Source organism: Suricata suricatta, chromosome 13, assembly GCF_006229205.1.
Source record: "Suricata suricatta isolate VVHF042 chromosome 13, meerkat_22Aug2017_6uvM2_HiC, whole genome shotgun sequence".
Classification (NCBI taxonomy): Eukaryota; Metazoa; Chordata; class Mammalia; order Carnivora; family Herpestidae; genus Suricata; species Suricata suricatta.
This window is the reverse complement of record NC_043712.1, coordinates 87,322,066-87,332,314: the sequence shown is the minus strand read 5'-3', so window position 1 is coordinate 87,332,314 and position 10,249 is coordinate 87,322,066.

Here is a 10,249-nt window from a genome sequence, read left to right as displayed (position 1 = left end):
GAGAGACAGACAGAGACAGTGCAAGCAGGGGAGGGTCAGAGAGAGAGGGGGACACAGAATCTGAAGACAGGCTCCAGGCTCTGAGCTGTCAGCACAGAGCCCAACGCGGGGCTTGAACCCACAAACCGTGAGATCTGACCTGAGCCGAAGCTGGACGCTTAACCCACTGAGCCACCCAGGCGCCCCTCCAGGGGACCTTCTAAAGTGCCGTCTAAACCACTCCCATTTTAACAAGAATACACACAGTTTGGTATAACTTACGCAATTCTCTAAAATGAATATAGGATACGTTGTGGTTATATCTGTAGACTATGGACAAACTGGAATGGTCGGTTATAGGCTCACGGTGCCTCTTGTCTGTGGGAAAGGGACTGGGGTGAGCAGTGAATCTTAACACAGTGTGAGCAGCGGAGTTGTTCTGAAGGGCTGCTCGAAGGACCAGGGAATTCGATGGTTCTGGTTTTAGCTCTGTGATCTGTGCATTTACACTTGGTGTAGGCGTTGGCCACTTTTGAGCATAGCAGGCGCTTGTGCTCAAGTTATTTGCGATAAGTAAACCTTTAGCTTGTTTTTCTTCCTATTTGTAATGCCGGTCTGGGGTCCTCGGGCTGCGGTTTTAATTATCTTGTGAGGTACTCATCGTTTGTCTTCACCGTCACTCTTTGGATTGTGGCCATTAGCAACTGTTTTTACCTTGGTGGAATTGAAGGAATTCGTTTTTACTTATACAAAATGTGTTTTGCTTTTTGGTAGAAGAAAGATGTTTGTATTTAAGCAGTTACATTTATTCTATAGCTCAATATAAGAAAAACGAAGGCTTCTATAGCCTGTATTTTTGAGATCATGGGCATTTACTGTGCGGGTGGGTCTTGCCAAGGTCACGGATTCCTCTGCATTGCCAAAGTGTCTTCGCATCCAATTAAAGGTAATTTTAAAATATGCTTCATAGCAGGTGGTTAGAAAGGTCAAAGGGGGAAATTCTTATTTATTAAAGTGGCTTAAGTAAAGAAGATTCAAGTTTCCAAAGAGCTTAATGGTTTTTTAGGAAGAAATACTACTCATTGTAATTTATCTATTTTTAATTTTTTAAGGAATCTTTTCTTTATTGTATGGCATTTGTTCCTTTATCAAACATTGGTTGACTTTTTTTTTTTTTTTTACATAAACTTTATGCCAATATAGGGCTCGAACTCACAACCCCAAGAACAGGACCAGCCAGGTGCCACTCACTGTAATTTAAACAAAAGATAAAAATAAATGTCCGTAGTGATGGCAAATGTTTGGAAGGACTGTAACTCAGAAGAATACAGCGAGGATGGAAAGTTAGTACTGTTGCATGATGGTTTTCAGATAGCTTCTGATTGAGTATCTCTCTTGGCTTTTGGCCACCTCCCTCCCACCACTCCCTTAAAAAGCTTAGCTGTGGGGCGCCTGGGTGGCTCGGTCGGTTGAGCCTCCGACTTTGGCTCAGGTCAGATTTCACGTTCGTGGGTTTGAGCCCGCGTCGGGCTCTGTGCTGACAGCTCAGAGCCTGGAGCCTGCTTCCGGTTCTGTGTCTCCTTCTCTCTCTGCCCCTCCCCCTCTCATGCTCTGTCTCTCTCTCTCTCTATCAAAAATAAATAAAACATTAAAAAAATATATATATATTTTTTAAAAAGCTTAGCTGTGGTTCCTAATCCCAAGATATTACACATTTCTCTACTTTCAAGGAAGAATTCTTTTAAATACTAACAGGGTTATTGCATCCTGGTGCATTTGCATTGTGTATTCAGTGAGGAAAAGATTCAGACATTACAAGGGCAGGGTCATCATCACAAGAAATCCCCTCCAAAGTTGCCACAAGACAGCAGTGGACTAAGTCCTAATTTTACAGCTACATACAGGCAGCCCTTTATATGGTCTACAATATAGTTGAAAAACAGTGAACATCCGTATGTTTCACTTTTTCGAGAACCAAATAAACAATTAGCTACAGATCCCACTGGCCTTAACCATAATACACAATTAAATGTTTACACGATATAGTGCACATACCAGAGTCACCTTTAATAATTGAAATAAATAAACTGTACTTGCTTTGGAAATCAGTTGTTTGAATTTGATATCGAAGTATCATTTTTGTGCATCAATGTATTTTTTTTTGTAAGACTGTGTAAAAGTCAAGTGCATCTTCAGTGAATTTTGTGCCATTTAAGCTCATAATTAATGATAGTCTAACCTGTCAAAGAAACAAGTCTGCATGATTCCTCATGTTAGGCATAATGAATGAACACAACTTTTGTGTTTTTCCCCAAAGTAGTCATATAATTATGTCAGCACTGTCAAGAAATTCATTTTTCTGTCCACCCATGATTTGAAATGATACTTTTACCATATACTAAATTACTCTATAAATCTTTTCATATTTCTGGGTTTTAACTTGATTAATCTTCCAGTCTACTCATATGTTAATACCACTTGTTTATTTTAATAGGTTAAAATTCACATTTACAAGAATGGTACAGAATTCCCTTCCAATGTTCACCCAGCTTCCTCTAACAATAATATGTCCATAACTGTAGCGTTTCATCAAAATAAGTTGATATTAGTGAAATACAATGAACTCCAATACGGATCATACTCACATGCGATTTTACAGGCACTATTTGTTGGGAAGAAGAGCATATGAAATTTTATAGCTCATACAGATTTGCGATCACTACAATTGTTCCATCAACTCAAAAAACACCCCCCATTGTGCCCCTTAATACGTACACCTACCCCCAATCCTAATACTTGACCTGTTCTCCATCACTATAATGTGTCACTTCAATAATTTTTGTAAACAAGGGCGCCTGGGTGGCTCAGTCAGTTAAGTGTCTGACTTCAGCTCGGGTCATGATCTCGCGGCGTGTGGGTTTGAGCCCCACATCGGGCTCTGTACTGACCGCTCAGAGCCCAGAGCCTGCTTCAGATTCTGTGTCTCCCTCTCTCTCTGACCCTCCACCGCTCACATTCTGTCTCCCTCTCTCAAAAATAAATAAGAACATTAAAAAATATATAATAATAAAAATAATACTATGTAAACAAGTTATACATTATGTAAACTTTTCTTTGGTAATTAAACTTCTAATTTGCAGCCACTGTAGATTCACATGGAGTGGTGAGAAATAGCAAAGAAAGAGCCCATGTATTTTTTACCCAGTTTCTCCCAATGTTAGCATCTTATAAAATCAAAGTAGGTTTTCACAAACAGGATATTGACATTGATTCCATCCATTGGTCTTATACAGATTTCCTCAGTTTTACCTGTACTTATCTGTGTGTGTGTGTGTGTGTGTGTGTGTGTGTGTGCGCGCGCTCCTGGTTTGTTGTCAATGCAATTTCACCACATATGTTGCTTTGTGTATCCACCACCATAGTCCTGAGATAGGACAGTTTCATCAGCATGAGGATTTCTTATGTTCTCTTTTTATAATAATGCCCGTCTCCCCCATATGTGTCCCCTCCATCTCTAAACCTTGGGAATCACTTACTACTTTCTATAAAGTTGTATCATTCCAAAGATATATAAATGGAATCATACAGTAAGTAACTTCTAGAGATTGTATTTTTTTTAACGCAGCATAATTCCCTGGAGATTTACCTAAGGCGTGGGCGCGTCACGGTCTGGCCATTCACCGGCAGAAGGACAGCAGGAGCACTTACCGTTTTCGGTGATTATGAATAAACCTTCTATCAACACGTGTGCACTGGCTGTTCTGTGAACACAAGTTTGCATTACTTTGAAATAAATCCCAAAGAATGGAATTCTGAAGCCATATAACAATTAAATGTTGAGTTTTATAAGACACTCTCAAAGTGTTTTCAGAATTGTTATCATATTTTATCTTTCCATTTACCATTTACAGTTTATGAGTGATGTATTTGTTAGGCTTAGGGTCTGGGGTAGAGACAGGGTCAGTGAGATTTATGGTGTTTTAACTTGCTCAGTTCCAGACTCCTTCTTCCCAGTTTCACTGTAGCCTTGAAAGCCATCAGTCTTGCAGCCATGGTTGTCATGAAGACAGTCTGTTAACCACTAAAAGAGGCAGATTGGGGGGGGGTCCCCCAGAAGCCTATCTCCTGGAAATTCTCACTACTGGATCCACAGAGGAATTCTTTAGAAATTCCCACTCAGAGGACTTGTCTTTATTTGCCTGATTCAGTCCATTTAGGGAAATTGACCTCCCCGCCTCCACCCCCAGGAGAGTTTGTTGGAAGAGTCAGCAAAAACTGTTTGATGTCACTGCTACCAGTCACGGTGGCCGCAGCAGGACAAACCAGCAATTGACTCAAACGATTATGAAGAACAGCTGGAAAGAGAGTGTTTTGAAAATCTTCAACGTATTCCTGGGAGTCTAGAGGGCCACGGGCATGGGAAGCAGTGTGTGCATGCCCAGGAAAGACTGGAGAAGGTCCTTAGATAATGCACACAGATCCCCAGCCAAGTGTGGAAAATGTGATTTTGCAAGACATTTAAGAATACTTCTGTTCAATTAGTAGCTTATCACTAAACTAACTGATGAGAGACGTCAGTGCGGAAACACAAAACAGAAACAGATCTTACAGAATTTATTGAGAAAAGTTACTAAGCAGCACTGACAAACAGTAGTGACAAGAAACAGTGGGTGAGTAAGAGCTCTGACTGCCAGAGACGCCACATTCCGTTATTTAATATGTCCAATCTTCAACAACAATAAAAAACGATGTGACATGCAAAGTTTACGGCCCATGTTCAGGAAAAAGAGCAGGGCCATCCTTGAGGATGCCCTAATGTTGAACATACTAAAACTTTAAGTTATTTACCGTAAACATTTCAAAGAACTATAGGAGATCATATTCCAAGGACTAAAGGAAAACCTAAGACTAATCCCACCAGAGGGCGCCTGGGTGGCTCATAGGTTAAGTGTCTGACTTCAGCTCAGGTCATGATCTTGTGGTTAGTGAGTTCAAGCCCCACATCAGGCTCTGGGCTGACAGTTCAGAGCCTAGAGCCTGCTTCTGATTCTGTGTCTCCTCTGTCTCTGCTCATCCCCTGCTTGTGCTCTGCCTCTCTCTCAAAAATAAATAAATATTAAAAATAATAAAAACATATATAAAGTAAAAGAAATGTCAATAGAATTAAATGGTAAGCAGAAAATAGCTATTTAATAGGAAACAAGACAGTAGTAGAGTATAAAGGAACAAAAGTAGATATAAAACATGGAGAAAACAAATTCCAAAATGTCAGGTGCAAAACATACTTTAAAAGTAATCACATTAAGTCTAAATAGATTATATTTAAAAACCACATGATCCAACTATAACTGGTCTATAAGAAACCGATTACACTCAAAGGTACATAGATGTTGAAAGTAAAAAAAATGGATTGAGGGGGAAAACAAGCAAATGAAAACATTAACCGTAAGAAAGCTGGAGTGGCTACACATATCAGACAAAATCTACTAAAACACGAAGCATTACTTGAGCTAAAGAAGTCATTTCATAAAGACAAAAAGAAAAGTTCATCAAAAATATGTAACAATTACAAACATGTATGAATCTGAAAACAGAGCTCCTAAATGTATGAAGCCAAAATTGACTGACTTGAAGGGAGAAATAGACAATTTCACAATATTTGGAGAAGTCACTGCTACAGTATTAATAGTGGGTAGAATGATTAGCCAGCAGAACAAGGGAAGAGCAGACCCGAACAGCACTACGTACTGACTGGACTTAACAGACGTTTTTAGAATTTGCCACCGAACCTGGGAGAACAGACATTTTCTTCAAAAGCACATGGAATGTGCTCAGGGATTGACCATATATTCAGACATAAAATAAGTCTCAGTAACTTTAAAAGACGGAAGTAATACAAAGCATCTTCTTTGGTTGCAATGGAATAAAGCTAGAAATGAGTGATAGAAGAAACCATGAAATACTCCTGAAGGGTGTGAGCATTAACCACTCATTACTCAGTGAGTAAAGAGGGAATTAAATGGAAATTAAAAAATATTTTGATATGAATCAGAAATAAAGCACAGCACATTACAATTTGAGATGTAGCTAAAACAAGACTTGGAAATTTATAGCTGTTGACAGTTATATTTTAAAATTAAGAAAGATCTCAAATCAAAACGTATCCCTCCTCCTTAAGAGAAGAAAATAAATCAATAAAAGCAAAGTAAACTCAAAGTGAACAGAAGACAGGGGAAAAAATAAAGATTAGAACAGAAATAAATGACATATAGGATTAAAAAGATAATACAGAAAATCAACAAAACCAAAACTGGCTCTTTGAAAAATATTAACAAAATTAACAAAAGCAAATGTTTGTATATTGACCTCAGAGAAAAGAGTTTAATTAATTTTAAGACAATTCCTGGGAAAGAACAATTTCTCTAAGAAACGGTGCTGGAGAAACTGAATATCCCCGAAGATCCCTTACCTTATGCCAAAAATGACTCAAAATAGAAGAAAAAGAAAGATCTACGTTTAAGGGGTCAAACTAAACTATAAAAGACTTGGAAGAAAACACACAGGCAAACCTCTGTGTCCTTGGACTGGACAGTAGTTTCTTAAAGACGACACTAAAACCACAGGCAGGAAAAGAAAGATTAGTTGCATTTCGTTAAGATCAAAAGCTTTTGTACCTCAAACAGCACTATCAAGAGAGTAAAAAAACAGGCCACAGAATGGGGGGAAGATGTTCGCAAATCACATGTCTGCTGCAGTTTAACAACCAGACTACACAAAATCTTTTACAGCTCAAAAACAAAAAGGCAAACAGTTTAGCTAAAGGCTGCACAAACATTTGCATTGAAGGTTTTTTTTTTCCATAATATTTTATTGTCAAATTGTTTTCCATACAACACCCAGTGCTCTTCCCCTCAAGTGCCCTCCACCATCACCACCACCTGTCTTCCCCCCTCCCCCTTCCCCCTCAACCCTCAGTTCATTCTCAGCATTCAATAGTCTCTCAAGTTCTGCATCCCTCTCTCTCCCCAACTCTCTCTCCCTCCTCCATTCCCCCTGGTTCTCCATTAGGTCTCTCTTGTTTTCCTGCTAGCTGAGTGAAGTAAGCCAGGCAGAGAAGGACAGAAACCATATGTTTGCACTCATAGGTCTAGCAGGAAAACATTTGCATTGAAGTTTCCCCAAAGATGGTAAGCAAAGAGCCAAGGAGCACGTGAAAAGGGGTCATTAGGGAGATGCAAACCGAAACCACACTGAGCTAGCACTTCACATCTCCCCGGGGGGCTCTAGTTCAAGGAGGGTACTGTAAAGTTAAAGCAAAGCGAAGTAAATTTAAAGTAAAGTAGCATAACGTAAAATAAAATAAAATAAAATAAAATAAAATAAAATAAAATAAAAAGTGTTGACAAGGTTTTGAAGAAATTAGAACGCTGGACCCTGCCAGCTGGGGTGTAAACTGGCGCAGCCACGACAGAAAAGATTTTCAGCTCCTCAGAATGGTAGGCAGAATTACCGGATGGCCCAGCAACTCCACAGCTAGGCATATGCTCAAAAGATCTGAAAACCGCTATCAGATTCTTGAACACGAATGTTCAAAGCATCATATCCACAAAGGCCCAAAGGTGGACCCAACCCAAATGCCCATCCACAGCTGTGTGGCTAACCACCGTGTGACATGTCTGCACCATGCCCTGGGATTCGGCGTTAGGAAGGAGTAAGGCTCGATGACAGGCTAGCACCCAGACTAGTGTGAGGAGAATTGACACGTTGTCCATTTAGGTAGCTCCTCCTTGATTTACTTAATTAACACTTTCCAAGTTTTCACTCTATAGCACCTAACAGTTTTTGTTCGATCTAGACTTCCGTGATTTCCTTTTTTATTTTTTAGTAATTGTAAATCGCATAGTGTTTTGGTTTCTGTCTCCAACTCTCCACTACTAGTATACAGAGAGATGATTGATATTGTGTGTTGACTTTGTGTCTTGCAGCTCAGTGTGTGTGTGTGTGTGTGTGTGTGTAAGCCTTGGAATTGTCTATGTAGACAGTCACGTCTTCTGTGAATAGAGAGAGTGTCTCTCTCTACTCAATTTCCTTCCATGCAATGGACCACCATCGGGGTCAAGAGATTCAGCACAGACGGAGGCCATCTCCCTGCCCACAAAAGGCCCCTGCAGGGTTACCCACCAGGGCCAGGGGCAGGAAGAGCAGGAAGGACCAGGGGTGCACAAGTCAGCGTGGAGAAAAGTATCTTCAAGTTTCCCTGTGGTCCCATAAGGAGGTCATGGCAGACACCCTTCAGGAAGCCACCACGGAAGGCCTCCAAATGAATCTACTTTGGGCTGGGGTGTAGACATGGGTGAAAGCATGTCTGATTGGAGGGGGGCCCTGAGTCCTTAACCACACCTCCCTTCAGAGACCACAGGGTCTTGCTGTGCCCTGCACCTGTGACACCCACTGGGCAAAGCCCCTGCAGTGGCCATGATCAAGCCTGAGAAGCCACATGCAGGATTTGGGCCTACAGTTGGACCCTTTCACTCTACTCCCTGATTTTCTTAGGACCCAAATAAAAAACAGGCTATTCTATCACAGACCTGCATGGACTGGACTTTGAAAGCCTGTGTCGAGACCGGAAAATGAGTTTGAGACAAGGATCATGGCTTTGGTCAAAACCACCAAGCGGAGGAGCAAGCCTACCTGGAGGGCTGAGTGTCTGTGGAGGGTCTGAGTCTCCCACTGACTAAGTCAGGAAAAGATGCCTCCTAGTCTCCCTGGGGCTACTGGACAGAGGCTGGCGGCTTTTCAAATTGTTGGTTTGAGGGGCACCAGTGTGGCTCAGTCGGTTGGGCATCTGACTTTGGCTCAGGTCATGATCTCACAGTTCCTGAGTTTAAGCCCCCCCGGGCTGGAACCCACGAACCAAGAGATCATGACCTGAGCCAAAGTGGGATGTGTAAGCGACTGAGCCACCCAGGCACCCTTAGAAAAACATTTTTTTTTTTTTTTTTACTTAACTAGAAAAAAGCATCATATTTATTCATTGGTTAACACAACATTCTGAAGGCTGAAAAGATTTTTAAACGGGCCTCCAAAAACTCTCAGATTTTGTTTGGTCATGGCTATTTGGTCTCCTATGTATGTGAGTCCTTAGAAAGGCCGGGAAGGGGATGGAAGGCCATCGCGGGGCTCCCACGGAGGCTGAGGTCCAGTGACCGTGAATGGAGGGCACACAGTGGAACAAGGGGCAGACGCTCTGATCAAGCACATGTCGCAAACACAAATCCCTTTGTGGGAAACAGTGGAGCCGGGCCCCAGTCTGGTCACTGTAGATGTGCAGCCGGACTGGGATTATTTTGTCTATTTTTTATAACCACTCACTAAAAACTACTTAATTGTTTATGAAAACATTACCCCAGCTGCTGGCGGTGGACACAGAGTGTGAGCGGGCTGTTATCTGATGTGTTCAGGAAACATGAACAGGAAGCAAATGTGGTCTAGAAGGGCCTGGATGGCACGGTCCGTAAACACAGCAGAGCCGCTCTGTGGGGTAGGCTGGACAGCCATCTTTGCTGCCGTGCAGGGCGCTTCTTACCTCACTCGGTCACACAGGCCAGCAGAAGGTAACGGGGAGCCATAGTGACCCAGGCCTGTGTAGGAACTGGGGAGGTCTCTATGTCCCAGCCCCCACTGCACCAGTGGGGTCATCAGCTCTCTGGGCAAGGTGCTGGGGAGGCATTGGGATCCCTGAGACCTTGCTTGCTCTCTGGGTCTTTCCTGCCTCTGGAAAGACCACTTCCTAGTCTTTTCCCACTTCCTGGTGGAAGATTCCTGAGCTGTCTCCACTCAGCAATTCGAGGCTCCTGCTTGGGGGCACATCAACACTGGGGGTTGGGCTCTTCTTTTATAAATTTAGAAGGTCTTTTTTTAAAATAGTTTATTACCAATTTGGTTTCCATATAACACCCAGTGCTCTTCCCCACAAGTGCTCCCTCCATGACCATCACCCCCTATCCGTTGCCCCCCTCCCTCTTCAGCCCTCACTTTGTTCTCAGTATTCAAAAGTCTCTCATGATTTGCTTCACTCTCTCTCCCCAACTCTTTTGCCCCCCTTTCCCCTTCGCATGTTCCCATGTTAGGTCTCTCCTGGTAGACCTATGAGTGCAAACATATGGTATCTGTCCTTCTCCGCCTGACTTATTTCGCTTAGCATGACACCCTTGAGGTCCATCCACGTTCCTACAAATGGCCAGATTTCATTCTTTCTCATTGCCATGTA